This window comes from Anolis carolinensis, chromosome 1, assembly GCF_035594765.1.
Source record: "Anolis carolinensis isolate JA03-04 chromosome 1, rAnoCar3.1.pri, whole genome shotgun sequence".
NCBI lineage: Eukaryota > Metazoa > Chordata > Lepidosauria > Squamata > Dactyloidae > Anolis > Anolis carolinensis.
The window spans coordinates 275,215,544-275,242,498 of NC_085841.1; the positions used below are offsets into that span (position 1 = coordinate 275,215,544).

General features: G+C 38.5%; 1 protein-coding gene across 3 annotated transcripts in view; it reads right to left on the reverse strand.

Moving 5' to 3' along the window:
- Positions 1-26,955, reverse strand: part of irag1 (inositol 1,4,5-triphosphate receptor associated 1) — an 85,540-nt gene that overhangs the window by 51,655 nt on the left and 6,930 nt on the right. For 2 of the 3 annotated variants that reach the window (XM_008106852.3, XM_008106833.3), the window contains exons 2-3: positions 15,358-15,469; positions 8,741-8,885 (exon numbers count right to left, since the gene is read on the reverse strand). The gene's annotated coding sequence lies outside the window, so the exon portion shown is untranslated. The remainder of the gene's footprint in view (positions 1-8,740; positions 8,886-15,357; positions 15,470-26,955) is intronic. The other variant, XM_008106842.3, reaches the window with a different exon arrangement.

Sequence of the window (26,955 nt, forward strand, 5' to 3'; positions counted from 1 at the left end):
ATCTCCCTTGGCAAGGAGTTCCACAGCCACGGAGCCATCACCAAAAAACCCTGTCTCTCTTAATGTCAGGGGAAAACCTTTACCTTTACCCTACACCTTCCCAACAATTTCTGAAAACGGGACACCACCTGACAAGTTACAATATTCCAAATACTAATTAGTATCTCCTGTCCTGAGAACCCTTACAGTAGGAATGGCTTTACTACCTGAAAGAAAAAAGGTTGAAATGCATTTCCTAAAGCACTTCCCATGCTGAGAAGGTTTTAAAATCCGAACTATTTAAAACAATACTTATCTTGTTTGAAAGCATTCTTCTCTTATGTGCGCTAAATAGCTGTGTGCATCTGCTTCACTAAAACCTGCTCATGTGAGAATATTATTTAAACTGCTGTTTACATGGAACAAATCTAGAGAGCCAATTTCTATAGACCATGCCAAGAATTCTTTACAACAAAAGATGAAGTTAAAATAGTTGACAGTATCAAAACCATAACTGAATACCTTAAAATAGAAATGTTGTAAATGACTATCTCACCACGCAGCACTAAGTATGTCATCTTCATAGAAAAATAGTTTGAATTAATCTGCTAAGATAAATATGTTATATGAATTAATGTTCTAAAAAGCAGCTTCACATTTTAAATTTTGATTTGATGAGACCTATTTTTGCTAATTTTCTTACATAATGACACATTTAACTACTTTTCTACCTCATCTTTATTTAATGATCCAAAATGAAAGACAAGGTGTCACTTAAAGCGAAGGAAGGTATTGCAGTAAAAGTTTGTAGCCTTGGAACAGGAGCTCTCACTTCAAGTCTGCCAAAGTTTTGCAGAAAACAGGAGTCCTTGTTTTTAAACTAGCAAAATTATGCATGGATAGAATCTTGATGTGCAAATCACCTATGGTTTCATGCCAAAACAGAATATAATATTTCATCCTACCCTCAGGTTGTATCAGATAACAATAAGACTGATAAAAATATTTTTAGCTCAGTAGTGACTACTGAAATTAATGTTCTAATTTCAGACTAGTACCATTAATAGGCATAGAGCCTAACACAAAAATTCCAAAATAAATAAACTGAAATTGCTGAACAATTAACTGTAGCACTTTCCTTTTTTTTATAGAGAAAATACTGTCCTGGAAAGAAAGAAAGTCTTGATATCCTTTGTTTTCACATTTAACAAAAAAACTACAAATATACTTTAAAAACTGAATAAGTAGTCAATTTCTGTTGGTATAACTAACAGTCTAGGTTTTCTCTACCTCTGGTCTCACAATCCATATATTATTGTGTGGCTTCAAGTCATTTCTGACCCTAAGGGAAGCCCATCACAGGGATTTCTTGGCACAATTTGCTTCCCTTTGAGGCTGAGAGTATGTGACTTGCAAAAAGTCACCCAGGATGGTTCAATGGCTGAACAGGGATTAGGATCTGCATTTCTGGGGTCTAAGTCTAATGTTCAAATCAAGATGGCTCTTCCCACATAACAATCCAAAAAAAGTGTTCCATCTCTCCCCCCCCCTTTTGTTGTTGTTTTTGTTGTTGTTGTTGTTGATGTTCTATCTACCAGAGTTGAACACACTGCCGGCTAATAAAGATATTTCCTTACCTCTAAAATCCTCACTATGGTGATATCTTCTACAAAAACCCAATGCTTAAACTTCAGTTATTGAACTAAAAATCATACATATTTCGAATTCAAACAACAAGAAATAACTCATAAAGAGTACATTAGCTTTGACATTACTTCTTTCTCAAATGTTAATATTGTTGAACCACAAAACATTTCAAGAATGCATTTTGGTTCATCAGTTTAGATCAGCGAGATTAGATTGCAAGCAAGAACTGGAATGGTTTTTGAATGAAAGTCTGCTCTAGATCTCATTCCTTCTTCCTCCGTCCAATGGAGGATGGAGGGGGACATTTTTGCCTTTTGGCTAAGGTACACTAGACTTTAGCCAAAAAGCCAAGAAGTAATTCAGATACATACCAAGATTCTGGGTTCCTGAGCTCTCTGCTTCAAAATGCCCATCTTATCCTGACAATGTGTGTGGGTCCTCTCTCCTTCACTTAGCCTGTCTTCTCTGTGGTGCCTCTTTTCTTTTTTGTGCATTGCATCTGCAGATAACTTGTCACTATTTCTTCAACTTAACTGTCTCCCACATAATCTTCTCATTTAAGAAAGGCTCTTGAGCCATATGAAAATATTTAGAGCTGACACATGCATACAACCCAAACTCAGGATAAAAGGTCATCAAAACTCTGTCTGTACATATAAATGGGAGTGATGAAGTCAGATTGGGGCAAAGTGAGAACAACCAACGGGCGGCTTCTTGGAATTACAGCTGGCCTTTTCCATGCCTTAGTCTATTCCAGTCACTGCTAGAGAACGGGGAGAGAGCAGGAAGTCAAGCTACTTGATGGTTATTTAAAAAAAAAATCAAAATTGCTATTAACAAAATTCACAACTATATATATATAGCTGGAGGCCCAATAAACATGGCAGATAGAGAGGCAGAGAGTCATGGATATTTTCCAAGATCATAGCCTAAACCTAGCTTTTGCTTTATTAGTTCAGGCAGTAGAATCCTCACTGGTGAATAGCATAATGAAGACTTCTCCCAACCACCCATCTCCCTGCAAATCACTGACGATTCTACTATGGACCTTGTCTGTTTCTCCTAACTCACTAAACTAGAGGTTCTCTACCTGTGGGTCCCCAGGTGTTTTGGCCTACAACTCCCAGAAATCCCAGCCAGTTTATCAGCTGTTAGGATTTCTGGGAGTTGAAGGCCAAACCATCTGGGGACCCACAGGTTGAGAACCACTGCACTAAACACTGACATTTCTCTCCCTCTCTTTAATTGAGAATACTTAGGAACATAGTGTTTCTTGTTCTGTAAGACTGATGCTGCCTTCAGAGTGTGATGTCTCAAATGGATGTAATGAGAGGGACGTGGGTTTAGAAAAAGAATTGTAATGACTATAAGTCCCATATGTTTTGATTGACCTAAGTTGCAAAAGGCCTATGCAACCATTTTGAAAATTCGGACAAATCCTTTGATTGCATGTATGCATGTATTTGTCACATTGCTATGGCCACGCAATAAATAGTTCTTTTGCAGTTTGAAGATCCAACCTGATAACCGACGCCCCCGCCTTCAAATTGATTTGAAAACGCAGCAGAGAGTTCCATAGATTACTCTCCGAAAGAACGGAGCGGGACCGCAACAGACCATTATTAAAAGACCTTTTTTTCTTCATTTTCCCTTTCCCTGAACTATGTAACAAATCCCCCCAATAAAAGTAGCATTTATTTTAACAGTAACACTCTCTATCTGGTTATTTTGTATCTCCCTCTGACTCCTTCCTTTTTGCATGCGGTTTCTCTCCCTCCCGTCCTTTAACTCCGGCTGAGGTTCTCCGCCATAGATTAACATGGCGGGCGATATAAATTGGCTCATATCTCTATCAAAATTACCCCTAGAACGCTCCTCTTTTAGTCTTAACCCTTTCTAAGGCTCCTGACTCGAAGACAACCAGCAGACCCGGAATCGGTCCAGTTTTCGGCATCTCAACAGCTGACTGTCAAACAGAACCGCGTTTCTTTCCAAGCCAAGTTGCTGCTTTATCCCGGGGTTTTCTCTCCCCGCGACTCGCGGAATGGTTCTCCCTGGCCCCCTTCTGTGAAATGGGGATGGGGGGGATCGCTCTCTCGCGGGGGAGACATAGTTCACCAAGGACCCTCACCCTCTACAGCTGCCAAGGGATGCCCGGACGGGGGCCCTCCACGTTTCATTCATAATTTCATAATTTTATGAAAGAGAAGAACACTCTTCCCCACACCTACCCCTTGGACTTATGAAATCCTATACCTCCAAAGACTTACTAACCCATATGTGCCCCTTCCCCATGCCATCTCAATGAATTCCTTATGAACTCTTTCCCCTCATGTATTTGTGAATTTTTATATTCTATGTACATGACTCACTGTTGTATGAATTTCAAACTGTTGGGCTAACTTCATGGATTGTGAAATCATGCTGCTTGAACCCTACTTCTATGTTGGATTCCCCAGATGTTGTGAACTTCGTTCCTATCAAATGTTTTCTATTGCTCATTTATATTGTTTATATCATTCATGATTCCCCTTTATGCAATGTCACCCACCTTTATGGATTCTCCTTTATCTACCTATCTGCCTATATGTATTTACACTCTTTGGGATCCCCGGAAAATATGTGTTTTTCCCTGCTGGGTTTATGTTCCGACTTTATTTGTAATTTTCATTTTATCCCAAATAATTGTCAGATCATGAAATCAAATGGGAAATATTATGACCCCAACCTGAACTCTAGCCCCATGACTCAGACCTCCCCTTCCCAAAAAAACAAAGGGATAATCTGCCACAGTTTAATCTCATCTCACTCCGATCGCATGGACAATATAGGGCGAGTCACCAAACTAAAGGTGACTCGCCCCCAAGGCAAACATTGTCACATCGCAGGCCAGGACGCCGCAGGAAGGCACCCTGTGGGGCCGTCAATGATGGCTCATCAAATCACCACTTCCCGTCTGACACCCCAAAGACATATCTAAAATCTGCGAACGTGACAGGACCCCGGACATCCTTGATGGGTGTCATTAATTCCTTTAGAAATTGGCTGGGCCAGAATTAATCCGATGTTTCCTGTCCGGTCACCGCATTGTTTCTATAGCTCCCGCCTCCTCCTCTCTGATTGGCCCGAGGGGGGGACAAAAAACAGCTCCCCATTGGGCCAGCAGGGCAAGGCGGGAAACGAAAGCCCGCCTCGTTCAACCTCTCAGCCTATCCGCGATCAGATGGGCAGGGAAGCGGGGCGGGAAATTCAAAGGGCTGTCAGACCGAAACATTGTATAAATATGACTTTATTTGAAACATATGTTACGCTAGTAGATTGAATGATCGCTATTAGCGTCCTTTTCAGCTGAAATTGCTAAATAAAAACTCCTTGGCGGATTTTCCTTCAACTTGGCGGACCTTCTTCATTCCAGGCTTCAGGTTGTATTGCGGCTTATATTCTTCTTTTGGCTTCGCCAGGGTCCGTTCCCTCAGGACCGGGTCGGCTCCCTCCTTAAGGGACCCGATCCCCCAAACGCGGTCGACAACAAACCTTTTGTGGTGTCCTTCCTCGCCCTCTCCACAGAAAAGGGGCCTCCTGCTTTTGACTTTGGATTAATAATAATATAATAATAATAAACTTTATTCTTATATCCCACCCCATCTCCCCGACAGGACTCGGGGCGGCTCACAACAGGGACAAGCCCGAACAACAACAACATATTTTACATAAACTTAAAACATTCCAACAATACACTAAATAAAATAATGGACAAATATATTAAAATCCAAACAGATAAAATCAGAGTAATTAAAAGCAACCCAATAGGGACAGGTTACATAAAGTGTTTAAGTGATTAAAAGGAGTATTTTTTTTAACATCTTTTACATCTTTGCCCCTTCAGTATGGCTTCCAACAGGAATAAGTAGTAAGCAGCTACCCATAGATATGTAGGGAAAACATATTGTCTGAATCTATTTCCCACCCATTCTGATGTTATAGACAGGCAGAAAGTTAGCTATTTTCTATTCCTAAAGGATAAGGAGGGCCAATATGCTAAGTTCAGGTTCTGTTCTGCCTCTGTGCTTAACTAAGTAAACTGGAAGGCACTGTAGCACAAAAGACAGATTAGAGACTGTATTTGGCAAGTTAAAATGTTTTATTAATAGACAGATTGGACTTCTTTTCCTATTTGTTGCCACTATTAAAACCTCTGTGAAGAAAGGAAACTTTTGAAGTCTATGCAGTTCTGGATGGTTATTGCCACACAGTATAAAGTCCTGACATGACTAGATTCTGTGTATCTTTAAACTAACTTCGAGGCAATACAGTTCAGACATGACTTCAGTTAATACAGTTCCGACTTGACGTGAATTTCTATGCACCTTCTACCTTCCTATGCTTCCTTCCAGAACTAAACACTAACTGACAAATTCTAACTGACAAAAATAACTGGCATTTCAAAGCTGGCAGGAGCTGAGGCTAAGCTCCGCCCCCTCAGAACCTTAAAGGAGCAGCGCAATAGGTGAGAGCCTTCTGGTGGCATGACAGGTTCCCTCAATTCTTCCAGATTTCCTATACTAAGAGAAAAGTGTTTGGCAGGTTAAGGGGAAGTACAGTAGAGTCTCACTTATCCAACATAAACGGGCCGGCAGAACGTTGGATAAGCGAATATGTTGGATAATAAGGAGGGATTAAGGAAAAGCCTATTAAACATCAAATTAGGTTATGATTTTACAAATTAAGCACCAAAACATCATGTTATACAACAAATTTGACAGAAAAAGTAGTTCAATACGCAGTAATGCTACATAGTAATTATTGTATTTACAAATTTAGCACCAAAATATCACGATTTATTGAAAACATTGACTACAAAAATGCATTGGATAATCCAGAACGTTGGATAAGTGAATGTTGGATAAGTGAGATTCTACTGTAATATTTTTCTACAACAGTTGGAAATGTTTGTAGAATGTTTACCATCTTCAGACAATATGATAAATGACATTAAACAGAATTATTTTCAACCTAGCTTTCACAGACAGAGGTTTCTAAAAAATATAATTAAGCTGCCCAGAACTAGGGAAACTGGACAACACAACTGGATCCTACTAATCATTATGCTGATTTGCATTGTTTTATTGTGTATTATTTCATGTAAGGATTTGGAAAAATGAGTATACATCAAAGGAAAACATGTTTTGGGAAAGCACTGAATCAAAAGTCAATTAAGTTAGAACTGAAGTAAATAAAGAATAACATTGTTTTGTGAATTTTGTGAATGTCAATTCATTTTGAAAAGGAAAATTGGTTTAGACTCAATCATGAAAATCACTTCGAATCTGGAATGAAATTTGGTCCTTCATGTTTTGAGGGCACCCTGTATATATCTTTTTAGAAAGAAAGTGAACCACATTGGTTATTGGCAATGAAATACAGATAAAAGCTATCTTGTAGTATATGATGTCCCTGTTCTCAATGGGCACTCATTTCTGACTCAAGATACTGAAGAATATTAATAGAAATATTTTTAGTTTTAAGATATACTTCTGTCTCTTTGAATTTAATATGAGTCATTATGGCCAGACTCTCCATGCTCTACTGTAGATAAAAGTTTCAATCTCCTAGATAAGAAATACAAATATATTCATCATCCATCATTCAGAAATTGGAGGACTTATTATTTAAATCAGGTTTCACTAACATATGAAGACCCCAAATGAGTAATTTTTTTGGTATATGACCAGCTAATATTGGCCTATATCCCAAGTTCCATGACTATATACTATGTATTTCTTCTGTCCCCAAAATCTTTTTACTTTGTTTATATTTTTATAATACCAAGAAATGTATTTTAAAGGGGATGGGGGACAAATTTGTGAAATAACATGGGCAGATCCTGTAGCCCTTGCTCCAACTGTGTGGTTTCAGAAAACTATAAGCAGACTAACTTTTAAAAACACCTAACACAGAGCCCTTCTATAGCCTTAGCAAAACTACACACAGATGTGAGCTTAAATGTAAGTTTAAATAACACCGAACATCTACTTATGGTAAAGTCTTAGCAAAACTATACACAGATACTTAGAGCTTTAAAAAAATAGTTCTGCTATAGCCTTAACAAAAATACTCATATGCCAAGAGTTTAAAAGAACACGCCTAATATTTAGCCTTTGTTACAGTCTTTGGAAAAATACATAAAGGTGTTTTTAAAATACCTAATACATAACTCTAGTAAAGCCTTAGCAAAGTTGACTGCATATTTAATATCTCAAGAAATCTCAAGAAATAAACTTGAGGCCAGTAGAAGCTACATTATCTGTGTGCTTGTATGTGTGTATGTATTCCCTCTATAATTAACCCAACAGGGTGAGATGATTTATTTGCCTTTTATGTCTAGAAGGACATACAATAAACAAATGTTTATCGTATGTTATGTCTAGAGTGGCACAGTACTAATCAAAACAGGGTTTTATTATGTGTTTATACTTCCAATAGTTTTCTAAAAGCAAATGCAAAGTAGCCCTGTAAACCAGCAGTGAACCAATAACGTAAAATAGCCTCCTGTCAAGAGTGATTGCTAGTATAAATATTCTATTCATCAAAGAAGAAAGACTCCCCTATTTTTTTAATCTGGCCAATTTATTTTGGCAGCGGGAGGACTCAAAAATACACATTTTCTGACAGGCAACAACATTTGACTGCACTGTTAGTTACCATAGGAACCTAGTGAGCACTGCATGTAATATTCTAAAAGCAAGGTGATAGATTCGGACGAAACAGGACACGCGGGAGAGATTATATCCTTTTAACTTTGCCCTACCAGCACACCTTTTCATTCCTAGGAGAGTTTCTTTGTTCTGCTGCCCCAGGGTCTGTTTCAGATATATTAATTGCCTGTTCCAGCATTGTTCCATTAACTCCCCATTTCTTTTCCAATGTTGCCAAATTGTATTTTCCATTAAGTTTAATAACTCTTGTAACTGAATCATCTTCCTTTTTGGGGTATTAAATGAGCATTGTTTTAGTAACAGCATCTCCTGATAAAGTGTTTATTGAAAATGGGCTTTAACTTTCCAAGTAATTTCATTAAAACAATCCTCATGCAACAAAAATAGGTTCACTTTACCTTGTGTTGTTCTCCCCATGTTCTGGTTTACAGGCATGCCTTTTCTGGTTTAATAGCTTTTCTTTGGATCCGTGTCTCTGGACCGGGAAGAACAGATTAGGAAAACGTCCAACAACATCTCTTTCGAGTTCTAAATTCAGTGCGTCTATGATTAACACACAATATTTGAAGATCAGAAACTAGGAGGCAACATTGTGTCTTATGTAACTTGCAAATGCTTTTTGCTGAAAAGATTAAAGTTACACTAACCTTTAAAAAAGACAATTACAGCTTATCAGTAGTTTAAAGGAATAAGTTAATTATGATCTAACTCAACATTTTGAGAAAACATCTGTAAGGTTATGTAGAGAGGGAGAGGGAGAGAAGAAATATTTGAAATAATTCTGAAAAGGAGGTTATAAACGTATTACTTTTTCTTTGGCTTGTTGAAGCTGTTGTTTGCCCCCTTTCCTTTGAACAGCTTATCAGAGGAAACAGGATAGATGAGAGAAACGGGATTGGGGGGGGGTAAATTATTATTATATTAAGACACTATTTTTTTATGCAGTCTGCTATCTAATACCATCTCCCAACTACCCCACTACTAATAGACAGCAAAGGTCATGACTAAAAACTGGAGGGATGAAGATGCATCTGAGTGTGCAAATTTGAGAACTCTGAACATGAGTAGAAAGGTTTGCAGGGAAGTAAGATCTAGATCAGAGCTTTCTAAACACATTTGTGTGTCGGCTGCAGGGTGTAGGTGTGTCGTAAATAGAAACCTCTAAATCTATGTGAAATAAATAATAAATCATATATTTTAAAATGTAAATGAAAGGTTTCCATTAAATGCTCTGTGTCCTTATACATTTTGTGATTACAATTTAAGTATATGTATCTCCCCATAAAGGGTTGGTTCAGCCTCTGGTCTGCTATGAAATTCAATTAATGTGTCACAAAATGATGCATGCATAAAATGTTTGTCACCAACATGAAATGTTTGCAAAGCTCTGATCTAGACAACATAGCAGACTTGATTAGAAGTTTGACCAGGTTTATTTTAATGGGGAGTGACAGGCAGAGCTGGTCCAACAATGAGGCGAATTAAGCGGTCGCTTCGGGCGCCAAACATACGGGGGCACAGTCGAGACTGCTTTTTCTGTTGATTTGTTGTAAAACATGATGTTTTGATGCTTAATTTGTAAAATCTTAATGTAATTTGATTTTTAATGGGCTTTTCCTTAATCCCTCCTTGTTATTTCACATTTTCACTTATCCAACACTTTTATTTTTCAGTGATTGTTTTTTTTGGGGGGGGGGGGTGGTTTGCCAAAATTTTGTTTGCCTACACTTGAAAAATACCTAGGGCCAGCTCTGGTGACAGGCATAGGTGAAATATGGTATGAGATGCTGATCTCCCCTTATTTTCCAAGGAAACAGGTAAAACAAGATAGTGTGAAGGGAGGACAGCTACTGCTGGCTAAAATCAGGTGGTGTAACAGCTCTCTGATAGCACCAGATGCCTAAGAACTGATATATCTCTCATGGTTGAATCAACACAAATTTAAGCATGTATTAAATTAATCCTACCTTTTGCAGAGGGAGGTAGAAAATGAGGAAAATGTAGTAGAGAAGTAAAGAAAAGGAGCTGCAGACACAGCTCTTGTTGAGTGCCTTCAAATCATTTCTGATTTACAGCAACCCTAAGGCAAATGGGCCAAAGGGTTTTCTGGGCAGGATTTATCCGCCTCTGAAGCTAGGAGAATGTGATTTGCCCAAGGCCACCCAGTGAGTTTCCATGGCTGGGTAGGGATGTAAACCCTGGTTTTAGAGTCATATTCCAACACTCAAACCACTACACTATACTGGCTCTTAGATATGCTTATAGTTAAAAGTTGCCAAAAGTACCTTCTAATATAACTGTGCTGGAGAGTTCTTAGCTATTGAGATGGCTATAACAATAAATTCTAACTCCTCAATAGAAGTATAATGACTTTCCTTAACACATTGCATAAAATTATGCACTCACTAAATACTAAAGCTCTACTGCTTTATACTCTAGTATCATCATTTCAATCTCAGTTTAAGTCACTGGTATTTTTGTTATTTGGAGTGTAATGTCCCAAAGCAGAATAGAAGAGGGAGAGAGATTAGAGAAAGAGAGAGAGAGATTGGGGAGCCAACAACAAAAAGTGATTATGCTTAGAACAGGAAAGGCATTTCCTTAAAATACACTTAGTTTTGATGCCATAGAGACTTTTCCAACACAAAGTTTTATATGTAAATCTCATGAGATTATTTGCTATAACTTTCCGTGGTATTTATGGAGCATTCACATCCACTTTAAATGCTTTCGAAATTGGCCCTAAGGTGCTTTTTATTTCTTCTGAACTAATAACCTCAAGTTACAGAAGTATTAAATTACGTGTCCATTTCTATTTTTCTTTTTAATAAAAGATTTTTTAAATTTTCAAAGCCTCTGCAATTCTGTGCGAGAAAATTTAATCCACAATGTTTGCAAAGTATAAAAGACTTTCATTTTTAGAAACATTTGTTATTTTACTGTCTGAGAAGAGGGGAAATTGAACAGGATACTGCAGTTTCTTCCATTTCCATGGCATTAGTAAAATCGTCTATCTAATGATTAAATCTGATATTAAATGGGATACATATTCCCTTTGACTAGTCCTCCCCCTACACACAATGAGCTTCCCTCAGGTGCCTATCAACTGTACTTGCAAAATATGCCCATTTTTATACATTAAATTCAACAAGTCAAAATTACATATTATGACAAACAGACATCTTTCACCACATGGGGGAAGCACTGATGCTGCTGCAAAAAACAAACAAAAAACATGCCAAACATGTCAGCCAGTCCAGTGGTGGGAAAGAGGGACCTACTATTGTCTCATCACACTAGAGTAGTGGTGCTCAACCTGGGGGTCTGCGGATGTTTTTGTCCTACAACTCCCAGAAATCCCAGCCAGTTTACCAGCTGTTAGGATTTATGAGAGTTGAAGGCCAAAAACATCTGGGGACCCCAGGTTGAGAACCGCTGCGCTAGAGCCCAGGACCTGTCTGGCTGAGTAGTTTAAAGGCCCCTCCCCAAAATACAAGCCCCAGAATTCTGCAGGAGACAAAATCTGGATTTAAAGTAGATCCATGATTTAGTGGGATGAGGTGCAGCTGAAACCTCTTTTGTGTGTGCCTGACCCCCTCCAAAGTCCCCAAAGCTTGCATTTAGGGGATAAAAAAAAATCCTTGAACAAGCACACCGAAGAGGACATGTGCTGCTCAGGGAGTCTCCAAAGTTAACAGATTTTCTAGGAACACTTTTTCAACACAGGAATAAAGCCACCAAAACACACTGAAAATCTAGAAGTTGTAACTAGAAGTGACTTCAAATTGCAATTTCTGATCAATTTAAAGCTAGAAATGGCTTACTGTGGCCCAAGGTTTTCAGATAGTTTTAAACTAGGAATGACATGGTGTGACCCACTTTTAGGGTCAAACTGGCCCCAATGCAGTTATTCCCTCTGCTCTTGTTTGTATCTAAGGCCACTACACATTATCTCTTTATGTCTTCAAGATGTTTTTGGATTTAAACTCCAATACCAACCATTTTCACCAGTGTGAGGAAAATATGGAGACTGTAGTCCAAAACATCTGAACCCCACCTCCCCAAGATTCTCCATAACTAATTTGTCACATGCTAGCTGCCACTATTAAAAAGACCCCTATGTTGACATTGAAAAATAACCATCATATGATCAAGCTAGTGAAGTTTCCAAATTATGGCTAATAAATACACAATTTGACAATCCGCAACTAATCTGCTTCTGTGAATAATTCCACAGCACACTTATTTAAGATCATGGGCCAGATTATAATGTAGTCTGCAGACCTTAACCTTTGATAATTACTTGATTGGTCCATAATATGACTCTAGGACCCCGGTGGAACAATTATTATTATACAGAATTTGGGAACTCTGGCTCATGCTAAGTCCATAGCCTTGGGCAAGAAAAAATGTCATGCTCCTGCTCTGTGGAATGCTACTTAAAAATATAAGACAAAGGAGCACAGTATAGTATTTTAAAAACTCATGATGCAACGATTGAAGGCCTGCAAAACTGGGGGATACAAAAACTGGTTTTTAAATGTATGCAAGTTTTACAGAATGTTTTAAATCCAAAATGACCTCAGATCTCCTAAGCCACACACCTTGGCTTAAGAGAATGGCTGGCTGAAAGTGTTTTCCCAATGCTCTGGAATGTGTAACTAAAGACTGTGGAATAAATAACAAACAGGAACAATAAAAGGGTATCAAGAGCCTTATTATGGGATACAATGAAAGCAGTGATGAGAGGACTGATAAGCAAGAAACAAGAAAAAAGAAAAATATTAGAAAAAGAGATAGAAAGATTGGAAACTCAGTATATAATAAAAAATAACTAAATTTATATACAATGAATTAAGGGCAAAAAAGAAGAATTAAATAAAATGGAGATGGATCAGGTAGAAAAAATTGATATATCTAAGGAGAGAATTTTTTGAATACAGTAATAAAAATTCAAGAAAGTTAGCAAGGTCTGCACAGAAAAAAAATATGATAAATAAGGTAAGAGATAAATCAGGAAAGATATGCAGATTAATGAAAGAAAAGTTTTAAATATTTGAGGAATTCTACTCAGAATTATACCAAGCAGGATAAATCTCAATTGATAAAATAAATGAATATGTAGACGAAATTAGAACATAAACTTAAGGGAGGAGGATAGGAAACTCAGACTCCAAGGAAGAAAGAAAAGGCAAAAAAAATATGGAACCAAACTTCTGAAGGATAAAAACTCAATTGCACTACATTGGAAAGAGCACTACCACAACCTCCTGAATCACAGCTCCAATGTGGCCAAAGAGGTTCTCTCAGAAATCCCGCAACAACAAACCAGGGATGAGCTTGCAGTGCTGCCTAGTTTGTAGGAAGTCAGCATCATCAACCAACAAAATAGCAAAGCCAACAGACCTGATGGCATCTCTGCTGAAATCTTTAAAGAGGTGGACCTGAGCTGACATAACAATTCCACCAGCTCATTGAAAAAGTGCGGGTGACTGAGAAAATCCCAGCAGACTTCAAGGATGTCACCATCATCACCCTTTTCAAAAAAGGGGAAAGAACAGACTGCGGAAACTACTGAGGTATCTTCCTTCTAACCTCCACTGGAAAAATTCTCGCAAGACTCCTTGCAAACCGCCTTCTTCCTGTTTCAGAAGACACTCTCCCAGAATCCCAGAATTGCTTCCACCCCTCCAGAGGAACAGTGGACATGATCTTCACTGCTCAACAGCTCCAAGAAAAATGCAGGGAACAAAATCTACCTCTGTACATGGCATTCATTGACCTTGACAATGACACTGTGAATCGCAGTGCTCTCTGGACCATCCTCCAAAAAATCAGATGCTCTGACAAATTTGTGAACATCCTGCGGATCCTCCACAATGATGTGATGGCAATAGTCTTGGACAGCAATGGCTCCCAAAGTGACCCATTTAAGCTGGAATCAGGTGTCAGACATAGATGTGTTATTACCCCAACCTTATTTTCCATCTTCGTCACTATGATACTTCATCTTGTTGATGGGAAGTTTCCCACCCAAGTGGAAATCATCTATCAGACAGATGGCAAGCTATTTAATCTCAGCAGACTGAAAGCCAAAACCAATGTCACAACAACGTCTGTTATAGAACTCCAATATGCTGATGATAATGTAGTCTATGTGCATTCAGAAGAAGCCACTCTAAACACCCTTGCAAAAGCATATGTGAAACTTGGCTTCTCATTGAACATTGAGAAAACCAAAGTGCTCTTCCAGCAGTCACCAGCCAATCCTTCTGCAATGCCAGAAATACAGCTTAATGGTGTAACATTAGAAAATATTGACAATTTCCGCTACCTTGGCAGCCACCCCTCCACAAAAGTCAACATTGAGACTGAAATACAATACCGCCTGAGCTCTGCGAGTGCAGCATTTTTCCAAATCAAGCAAAGAGTGTTTGAGGATCAGGACATTTGTAGGGATACCAAGGTACTTGTTTATAAAGCTATTGTCCTCCCAACCCTGCTATACATCTGCAAGACATGGACCATCTACAGACGTCACATTCAACTCCTGGAACGATTCCATCAATGTTGTCTCCGAAAAATCCTACAAATCTCTTGGCAGGCAGACAAATGTCAGTGTGCTGGAAGAAGCAAAGATCACCAGCATTGAAGTGATGCTCCTAAGCCATCAACTCCGCTGGACTGGCCATATTGCCTAAATGCCCAATCACCATCTCCCAAAGCAGTTACTATACTTCCAACTCAAGAACGGAAAACGGAATGTTGTGGACAGGAAAAAATATTTAAAGATGGGCTTAAAACTGACCTCAGAAACTGTGGCATAGACACCGAGAACTGGGAAGCCCTGGCCCTTTACTTTATTCCATCTACGCATCTGAAGAAGTGGATTCATATCTATGAAGCCTCATGCCGAAATAAGCAGGATACTCAAAAGTGTGCTGTTGGATTCCTTCACTCCTCCCCCCATTTCCAATTTTATACATATTATGTATAAAAATTCATTTGCTCTTACCTATGAGCAATGTCTCAATCCTGGAATCTTCATTGTAAAGGAGGTGTGTTGCACTGGAAGTCACACAGGGAAAATAACTTGCAAATGTTGACTTGCATCAAATAACTCACTCCTGTTTCAAAGTTTAAAAAAAGATAAAGACAAAGTTTTACTCAGCTACCAATTCATGTACAGTGCAACTCCCTGATCCTGTTCAACTTAAGGAGTTCTTCAAGTCATTATTATGCTATGTATCCAAAGTAGAACCCGCATGCAAAATAACCACCACATAACCATCACATGACCATAAATTCCAGAATGGTTGTCCTAATGCTTTTATGGCATCTTAAAGGCCTGAAGATTTATATTATAGTGTAAACTTTTGTTGACTGGAGACTGCTTTGTCAGAAGCAAGAAATTCTCTCAGTTGTATGCTGGTAAGCTGGGAAAAAATACAAAGGTGGGAATACTCTGTCTTTATGTAAATGATCGATGGGAATAGGGAGGGGAGGGGGGGAAGAGAGGCACACAGACAGACAAACCAGAGAGGACATGTGTGAAACACAAGGTCCGCAGGCCAATATCTGCCCACCATGTTGTTTTATGTGGCCCACAAGGGTAACGTAGTAACATTTATATAGACATACAATCACAAGTGACTTTTTGAAGGCAACCATAATGAGTATATCATCCCTGCCAGAGAGGGATGGTAATAAGTGGGCCAAGAGTGCATGAAATACAGGAACATACTATCAGACATTCTCTATGGTAGAGATGGACAATTGTGGAAGTGTCTGAAGGCATTTTCACCTCTGTACCTCTTGGCATGCCTAATGCAACTACTTTCATTGCAACTGATTTTCAGAAAATGTTGGGTTTTTAAAAGGTTGGGAGATGTTAGGAGCTGGGGGTTATGGGAGCAAAACCACTGCATTTTTATCCATGTGCAGCATTTGTATGTGTGTGAAAAGTTGCTTATAACTTGGGGAGGGGCATGTCAGACAAAATTATGGATTTAAAAATCCACATATTGAGGCACAAAGAACTTTTTTTTGTGTGGTCTCTTTTTGCAATCAGAAATTTTGTCTTTCTTATCAAAAAATACTCAAAAATTCAGATAAAATGATAAATGCCTATTACAGATTCTATTGTCTTGAACTTTGTTTAAAACATATACATTCAAACCCAAAATCTAAAACCTCTCCACATGAAAAATGTATGACCACATCACATTGCCCTTTCAAATGAATTTTCTAAGAAAATGTTTGCTAAATTTGCAAATTGTCTGTTAACAATTGACATTGATCATATGCTTCTCTTAGTTTCACTGTACACCACTAGCCTACATATTAAAAACTGTTATATCATCTAAACATATGTTAATACATTCCAATATTAAATTGCTTGACTAAAAATTATCAGAAAACTTAATTTCAGACACTTGTATCCCATTTAACTCAGTCTTCCCAGCTTCACTATGCTAATTTTATCACCATTACTGATGCTATGATTATATTTATCTTGGATTCAGTTGTGCTTTGTATAAAGGTTCACAGACCGATTTCTGACATTTAAAGGATTTTGGTCCACTATTGTCCATCGCCCCCTGTACTCATGTATATGGTAGCTGAAAATATAACCATGCCCATGAGAAGACAAACTCTTGTCTGTAAAAGCATCTGCAGCATAATTTCTGGCAGAAAAAAATGCAATAAGAGGTTGTTTTGGTAGGCAGTTAGACTAGATGGCCCATGTGGTCGCTTCCAACTCTATTACTCTATGATTCTATGATGACCCCCCCCAAAAAACCCCCCAAAAAACAAAAACAAATCACAACTATTTTCAAACCGTAGTATGGGAACTTGTTAATACTACTAAATCAGTTGGTTTACTTCGAATTCATGGGTAAAATTATAACACTTCATGGCAAAATGAATTAAAGGAGTAGGACCAAATTATTCACAAGGCATGTAGATAATAATAATAATAATAATAATAATAATAATAATAATAATAATAATTTTATTCGTATATCCTGCCACATCTTCCCGAAGGAACTTGGGCAGCTTACATGGAGACCAAGCCTAGTAATACAGCAAGAAAATATATCAACATAAAATACATTTCAGTTACAATGGATTAATAATAAAACATATAAAATATCATAAAACATATAAAATATCATAAAAACATAAACTTAACAACAACCAGTAACCAATAGCCAAGCGCAATGGCCGTGTTCAGAATTGGAGGCAGGGCAATAATGATACATGTGCAATGTATTGCAAGGCCACTGGTAGGATGGGCCAGTCATAAAGTGCAGAGGCTGGGTATAAGACTGAGGTAAGGACTCAGTCAATTAGTGACCAAATTAGTCAAAAGCACATTGAAATAATCAAGTTTTCAGGTTTTCTGGAAAGTGGCCAAGGTGGGGGGCGGGGGATAATCTAATTTCTATGGCTCTTTGACCAAGCCTTCGGAAATCTGGTGCAGTAATAGATATGAAAGATATAGAACTGATCAATGGAACGGCCTGGACTATGCCTATGGATAATGTGATTTACTCTGTTGTTCAGAGTTAAATGTTAATTGTTTTAATTGTATTTTAATGTTTTACTTTTAAATGGTTGTTTTTTTAACTCTGTTTTTAAAGACATTGAATTGTTGCCATGTTGTGAGTCCCCTCCGGGGTTGAGAAAGGCGAGGTAAAAGTATTGTAAATAAATAATAAATATTGAGAGGGAGTTCCAGAGCCGGAGGGGCCACCACCGAGAATTTACCTGAAAGCAAACCCTGGCAAATTCAGTGGGATTCATGCTGTAGGGATGTACTTTAATTCCTTCTCTGGATTTTTTTGTGTACTTCAATAGTTAATACTTTCCCATGCAGCTCAAATATACTTTCAATATTATACCCTTCAATGACATAATCTAAGTAACTATTCAGCAATAAGGAACAAATAGGCCAATACAGTAAGTAGGTTTACCCCATAGGCTAATTTTAAAATCAAAAGTCTATGTTTATTCCCCTGCTGAAAGTAGAAATAAACTGAACAGATAATATCAGTGCTACTTCAAAGTATCAAGGATTGGTGATAAAGTTCATTGGGGTTGGCCTTTCCCATGATAAATCCTTCAGGAGTAAATTTCCCTTCCGAGGTTTAGATTTCTCTCACTTCCTATTGTCTCATCCCCATTCTTAACTATGAGTTGTTTGTAAGTTCGATGTTTGTAACTTGGAGACTGCCTGCACTCCAAAATTCAAAATTGTCCATATGAGTGACTGTGAGATACACCTTTGCTTTCTGATGGTTCGATGTACACATATTTCATTTTATGCACAAAGCTATTTAAAATATTATATAAAAATACTGTCAGGCAATGTGTGTAGAGTGCATATGAAACATAAATAAAATTTGCTTTTACACTGGGGGTCCCATCTCTAAGATATCTCATTGTATATGTATATTCATGTATTTACAGGATGTTCCAAAATAAAACAAATAAACAAAACCTAAAACATTTTTGTCCAAAGCATTTTGGATAAGGGATAATTACCTCGCATGAAGTAATGGCCCAGATTAAAACATGATCTCTCTTTTCAGACTGTGATTGTCCATTACTTCTATGACTACTGGTTGACAATAGAGATAACTAACCACATATCATAAAACACTCACAGGTGATGTAATGTATTAGTTTTAAATTGTACAGCTTCCACCAAAACATAGCACTTGAAATTTTAAAGCAAAGGAAGCTCTTGCCAAAAATTACATTAATTTACATAAGGGCAAAGTGCAGACCACTTTCAAAAGATAATTTGAGAGAACCAGCTCTACAAGCGTATGTAATTTGGCCAGCTGCCCATGGGTTTGGAGATCAGAGAATACCACTGGGATTACAATGAAAATGTTAAAATAGTTGTCCCACATTGCTTATTTATTTTTAGTGGCATCAGTTCTGGTTCATCCAAGGGTTCTTTGACCAAGGGCCTGTTTTCACAAAGTTTCAAATGTTTGCTCAACAAATTGCTTGGTTTCCCTGGACCACAACAGTTGCTATAAACTGAGAAAATGGTGGTTGGACTTTCTGGTGGTGTTCATGTTCACATTCTTGCCCATTTGTTGTGTAAACTAAGTGCGATAAAATTTTACTACAAATGAATGAGATTACATTTTGCCCCTCTTTTTTCATGAAGTCATGTGATGTACTGGAGGCCAAAAATATTTCAAACAGCTCGCAAAAGAACAAGTACAGCAAGAGCTAAATTTAAAAAACTCATAATAAACTTTCTAGTAGCTTTAATGCATATTTGAGGATCAGAATAAGCAAATTATATTGTAATAAAGCTTTATGTATGCCTTTTCTAGTAAATTTAATACAGAACATACAGGGTGGTGCATTGGTTTGAGCATTTATTTATTTATCATGTCAGAAGCAAATTGAGAATAGAAGCAAATTGAGTTATAGTGTATAAAAAACCACAAACAAAGTTAAAAACTTAGCATTATACTAAATTTTCTTTGACCAGAAGCTGACCACTTCAAGTGCTTCTGGTGTTACTGTAAGAAGGACCTCCATTGTGCATGTGGCAGAGCTCAGACTGCATCGTAGTAAGTGGTCTGTGGTCTGTTCTTCTCCACACCCATATGTCGTGGACTCCACTTTGTAGCCCCATTTCTTAAGATTGGCTCTGCATTTTGTGGTGAAAGGTACAGTCAGTTCAGCACCTTCCAAGTTGCCCAGTCTTCTGTATGCCCAGGAGTGAAATTCTCGTCCAGTCTCAGCCACTGGTTGAGGTGGTTTGAGTGATGGAACAGGACTCTGGGAGAAAAGGATTAAAATCCTTGCTTGGCCATGGAAACTAATCGGGTGACCTTGGGCAAGTCACAATCTCTGAGTCCAAGAAGAGGTCAATGGTAAATCCCCTCTGAACAAATCTTGCCAAGAGAACCTCGTGTGAGGTTGACCTTAGGGCCTCCAAAATTCAGAAATTGCTTGAAGGCACACAACAAAAGTATAGTAAACAAACCAACCTCTTTAGGAGAAGGGCCCAGGCCTATGGTTTTGCTTGCAGTGTGTTTAGTTATGGTAGCAGGGCTATGAAGACTGGCAAAAGGAAGGAGATGCTCCTGAAGCAGTGTCCTCTCATGAGAGTAATTCCTACCACTCATGTTATTTTGTCAGGAAACAGCTGAATATTCCTGATACACAAAAAATTTGGACAGTTTCTATTTCTGCAACACAACAGAAAAAGCAGTGATTAATCTGATACAGAAATGACAGTTCTGACAACTTTATTCTAAAACAGTAGTGGTTATCAGTTCTCTTCACATCTTGGCATGCTGCTGGCTCTTTTCTCCAGCATTCCAGAAGGCTTGTCTCATTTTGATGGAATAGTTTGTACATTGGTGGAAGTTCTCAGTGGCTTCAGTAGTTTAAGTGCTTCAAGATGCATATTGCCCTTATGTCTCCACAAATGACTGGGGATTCCAAAACTACATAGATATCTAGATGTTTTTGATTTAGTATCCATCCAACCACACCATTTAAAGTGTCATTCTGAATGCTGTGTTGCTTATGGATGAAATAATACTTTGGTAGGAAACTTAGACTACACAACAAGCCATTGTGACAGACTGAAGGCAAGTGGCTACTGAGAACTGGCAAAAAAGCATTGATCCATTGACAAAAGAAGAGAAAACCTCAAGGAACAAAAACCACTCTTTATCTGGCTCAATGCTGATAGGAAAATGAAAAGCCTTCCTCGGGACACTGTAAAAACATGCTCTGCTCTCCTGCAAATGAGGGAGAGCGCGCCAGCACAAGAGTACAGGGCTTTAGGGCTTCAAGAGAGCAGCCTCCATGCTTCATGCTCTTGTCCACATGGGGGATTGCTGTCCACTTGATTTTGTATGGTTTTTATTCCTGGTATGTTTGGCTTCACGAAGAGAGAGAAGGAGAGAGAGCAAGAGAAGAAAGCTGTAATGAGTACAGTATAAAGAAAATGATACTTCTATCTCTTCACTTTGTGCTTCCTTGCCGTAACTTTGTGCTTCTACCATTTTAAAGTTGATTTTTTAAATTGTTCCATGTGAATTTGAAAGTTTTGCCTTGCTGTTACGCTGGCCAACACACATTTGGTTGCCTCAAATGTGCTTCCTTGCCACAACTTTGTGCTTCTACCATTTTAATGTTGATTTTTCTTTTTATTGTTCCATGTGAATGTGCATTTATACAATATTTTTTATTTATAAGATCATTTTATTATTTAAAAACACATTAAAAAATGGGGGGGGGGGCTTTGGGCCCCCGAACAGATTAATAGCATTTCAATGCATTTCAATTGAAAAATTCATTTTAAGAAAAGATCAATTTGAGTTAAGAGGTTGGTCACAGAACAAATTAAACTCTTAAGGTATCACTCTACCTTGGCTCTGACAGTTTGGGACCTCTAGGTTCATACATAGGGAATTAGACAAATCTGAAGTTTGTTCTACTTTTATCACAGGATTTCAGGGAGGGGAAGAAAACAGTTTAAGAGTGAAATTTTATACCCATTTACCTAGAAGTATATCCCACTGAACTCAATTCAGATCATGCTGTTGGTCCACAACATGCAACACTGAGAAAAGGAATACAAAAATCTGTTGCTTCCAACTCCATCCCCTGCATTTCCCCATTTATGGATTTGGAGTTTGCACGCAGTCCATTTTTAAACATAAAGAAGTGCATACTATTCAAAGGGCAAGTCCAGTTGATTTCAATGAGTCTATTCAGCCTGAAGCACCTAAAATTCAAGTTGTAAAACATGGCAAATAATGGGAGCATACTGTCCTAATAAAAAATTGCTCTAAGGAAACTTCCTGTCCAAGAAATGGATGGCAATCAGCTATTGTCAAGTCCCACATCAGTTGAAGAATGTAATTGCCATAGTAACAAAAAGTGTAGGCATTTAAACAGAGCAGCAGACTTTTTATAGCAGCTTCTTGGTTGTCACATTGGCATGTGCTTTTATATTCAGAGCAGCAGATACAAGGTGGTGATGGTGGGAGGATGGTACAGAACATGGTATGGTATTCATCCTGTAAAATTCAAAGCAGCAATGAGAGAGACTCAAGACAGAGCAAGAGAGAGAGAGAGACTCCAGCCAGAAAAGATGCACTTATGGGCACACAAAAACACAGTATTATTTTTTTTTTGAAAAATAAGTAAAGCATTTCTGGAGCCAGTACTCATAATGATAGTTCTGTGTAAAGAAAAGATTGGATTTGATGCTGGAGAGCTGCTATCTGAAATAAACAGTGCCCCCCATTCAGGTCTCAGCTGAACAATGGGACTTAAGGAGTAGCCTCAGTATTCAAAAGCATCACCTTGTTAGTCTGTATCTGCATCTGTTATAAGCACCTTGGAAGGTAGAGAAAGAAATAGGAGAAAGAAGAGATATTCCACTGTATAGTCTCCTCCCTAAATAAAGGAAAACTTCTACTAGATTACCTTAAATCAGTGGTTCCCAACCTTTGGGCCTCCAGGTGTTTTGGACTTCAGCTCCCACAGTTCCTAACAACTGGTAAGCTGGCTGGGATTTCTGAGAGTTGAAGTCCAAAACACCTGGAGGCCCAAAGATTGGGAACCACTGCCTTAAATAGTATAAGATTACTAATTAATTAATAGGAACTATGCATATATAATCATAATATAACTAATAATATAAAATATGTATGATAATACATGTGATATTGTCCAGCAAGAATATTTTAATATATTGCATTCTTCAAGTTATGAACATACTCTTCCCAGTCAAAATGCAAACATTAATCCTAAATGTAAATGTAATCCTAAATGTACTTGCAAAAAAAATCATTAAATTTATGCTGAACTTATAAGCAAACATACACTTGGTCTGAAAGAAAACTCATGTGTCATAGTGGTTTGCACTGCCAGGAGGGGGGAAAAAAAGACTTTGCTGTTCCATATACAGTAATGCTGTTTCTCAACCAGTTCCAAAACATAAATATGTCAAGCAGGAGTTGCTCAGAAATTCATAGGACTTGTTTAGCTTTGTTTAGATTACATGTCTTTTGGTTGGTGGTTTTTAACACTTGCATGTTAGAACTAACAAATGGGGGAAATACAAACTACCAGACATCATGAGATGCCACACAGCCATCAACATTTGACTAAAGGAAACGAGAACAACTGTTATACACAGAGACAACAATATTCTAATGGGTAAAGCTCCTTGTTCAGCTGCTTCCAAAAAACTAAGGACCTCTTTACACAAGGCAAAAATACCCCATTTTGCTGCTTGACACATGCCATTACATGTCGCACAGCAAACCCCGCCCACTTTTCTCCCAAAGCTGAGGGAAAGTGCTGAAAGACGCTTTGTCCTCCACCACGGGGAGGAAAGTGTTGTTCGGGTAGCTCCGATGTGATGAGAGGAGGAGGGAGGGTGCGCGTAGAGCACCACAAGCTGCCCTATGCACCTTCCTTTTCACTGGTAATTGCCAGTGCAATGGTACGGCTTGAAATGGCCATGTGAAGAGGTCGTAGATGCCACACAACCCAAATCTTGAATTCAGATGTTTTATTCTGTACTATAATTGACATTTCTACAAACGCATTCCCAAAATATTAGAATGAAGCATGCCCTCGCACAAAAACGGTCCCATGTAGCTTTTTTTAAAAGTGGGATTTCATAGGAGCCTTACTATGGATTCCTATTCAAACAAACTACTCTATCCAATCAAGGCACTAAAAGTAGTCAATCACCATCCATAAAGCTTGCTTTTGGCCAAGAACAAATACGCTATAGTTGCTTTCATGAGCAAAAGCAGACAAGGAATTATTTGGAGCTAAGGAGCCCCCAGTGGCGCAATGGGTTAAACCCTTGTGCCAGCAGGACTGCTGACCTAAAGGTTGGGTTGCTGACCTGAAGGTTGCTGGTTTGAATCCAACCCAGGGAGAGCATGGATGAGTTCCCTCTGTCAGCTATAGCTCCCCATGCGGGGACATAAGAGAAGCCTCCCACCAGGATAGTAAAACATCAAAACATCCGGGCGTCCCCTGGGCAACGTCCTTGAAGACGGCCAAGTCTCTCACACCAGAAGTGACTTCCAGTTTCTCAAGTCACTCTTGACACAAATAAAAAATTTGGAGCTAGTTCTGAGCTGGTTTGCTTGCCATCTCCTCCACCTGTATAGTACAAACTTATTACGAGAACTTTACATTTATATAACTCAATTGTTTTCTAAAAACAGCTGAAGCTTTTATAAAAAGGCAGTACTGAAGCACCCTGCCATTTGGGGAATTCAGGAGCAAAAGGCAACACTGAAAGTTCTCACTAAATACTAAAAACAAATTCTTGAATTGGATCTTGAAAGCAGCACAAGACAAATACATTGTTGGCAATAAAACACTAACATAAACACTACATAATGAAAAGCACAACACATGTCACTTTAGGAAAGGGTTTCCCTTTTATCAACAACTACTATTTGTTTCTGAGTTTTGAGCAGCATTCAAAATGGAATGGGATTGGGAGGTACTGTTTTACAGTGGCTTCCGTCCTTACTGGAGGGCCGTACCAAGAAGGTGGTGCTGGGGGACTCCTGTTCAAACCCCTGACCACTGACCCCCCCCCCCATGGTTCCTCCTCAGGGTTCCACTCCCCCCCCCCCCCCATGCTGTTTAACATATAATGAAACTGCTTGGAAAGGTCATCCGGAGTTTTTGAGTATGGTGACATCTATATGAGGATGACACCCAAGTCTACTACTCCTTTCCACCTAATGCCAAGGAAGCTGTCCTGACCCTAAACCAGAGCCTGTTATCAGCAATGGACTGGATGAGGGCAAACCAATTGACACTTAATTCAGACAAGACAGAGGTACTCATGGTTAGTCAGAAGGCAAATCAGGGAATTAGAGATCCAGCCTGTGCTGGATGGGGTTACACTCCCCCTGAAGACACAGGTCCATAGTTTGGGGGTCTTCCTACACTCAGCATTAAACCTGGAGGCCCAGGTATTTGGAGGTAGCCAGGAGTGCCTTTGCACAATTAAAACTTGTGCGCCAACTGCGCCTGTTCCTTGGGAAGTCAGATCTGGCCATGGTGGTACATACCTTAGTTACATCCTGTCTGGATTACTGTAACACGCTCTATGTGGGGCTGCCTCTGAAGAAAGCTTGGAAACTTCAAAAGAGCTGCATCCAGATTGCTCACTGGAACTGGCTACAGGGAGCGGACAATCCCCCTGTTGAAGCAGCTCCACTGGCTGCCAGTCTGTTTCTGGGCACAATTCAAAGTGTTGGTTATGACTTTTAAAGCCCTAGATCAGGGGTCCTCAAACTTTTTAAGCCGAGGGCCGGTCCACAATCCTTCAGTCTGCTGAGGGGCCGGATTTCATTGGGCTTTCTTAAACAAGGAGTACTCAGGGGTGGTTTGCCATTACCTTTCTCTAAATGATAACCTACAACACTTGGCATTCCTTGGTCGTCGCCCCTCCATGCACTAACCAAGCCCAGTCATACTTTCCAGAGCCAATGTCTGAAGGCAAAAGCCTTCACAGTGTAACAGCCATATCCTGTCAAAAACAGAGCTCGGAAAAGTTACTTCTTGAACTAGAATTTTTAGAATCCCTTCAGACATATTGGCTTCAAATTTATTATGCCCTCAAACTTGCCTTTATGAAAACACTATCTGTTTGTGAAGAGCTTTAAGGCAAGGTTATCTGCGAGTCATATTTGTAACTGAATCTTTTCCCAGATTATATAAGGAGCTGTTAATGGATATTAAGTGGAGAGAGAGAAAAGCATGTCTCTCTCTCAGCTAGTTATATCTGCTATAAGAGGATAATAATGTGTTCATCACTGAACATAACTACCTTCTTAGACAACAGTCAAGACAGGATCCTACTGGAGCTGTACATTAGTGTAACTTCTGCCAGCTGCTATGTTTTTTACAAACTCCATAAAGAGCCAATGCCAATTCTGATGTATACAAATCCTATTATTCATTGCACTATGAAAGATTTTCCAGAATTATACAGGCAAAACACTCAGATTGCAGCTTGAAACAGACAAAGAGGACAGAACACAGAAAGGAGAAGAGGAAAATGTAGTTAAGTGTCAAATTATAATCGCCAAACTATAATGCACTATATGTTACACTATATGGATGTGATAAAGATCTTATGCTTCTTTAGAAGCCTCACCAAAGACACAGAGAGTCTCCATTGCATAAAATCTTATTCAAGCTTGTTTCTAACTTGTATCTATTTCATCATGCTTTCCAGAAACATTCAGTTCTCATTGATTATGTAGTCAACTATTCTCCAAAGAATATATATATGTCCTTTGAAACAGCGACAAAATATTAGCTGATTAAAACATTTTTTTACTATTGTTCAGACTTTGAAATGAAGTTATAAGTCTATGTCTATGTTCTGTTTTTATATTATTATATTGCATTTTTATGAATACACTTAACAAACCACAGAGAAAAATAATAAAGTATAAAATATCAAAAACAATATGAATATTGGTAAAATAATGAGATCAGGAAAAAAACCACTGAAAGACAAAATTAAAACATATATAAGCACTTTTCCTAAATA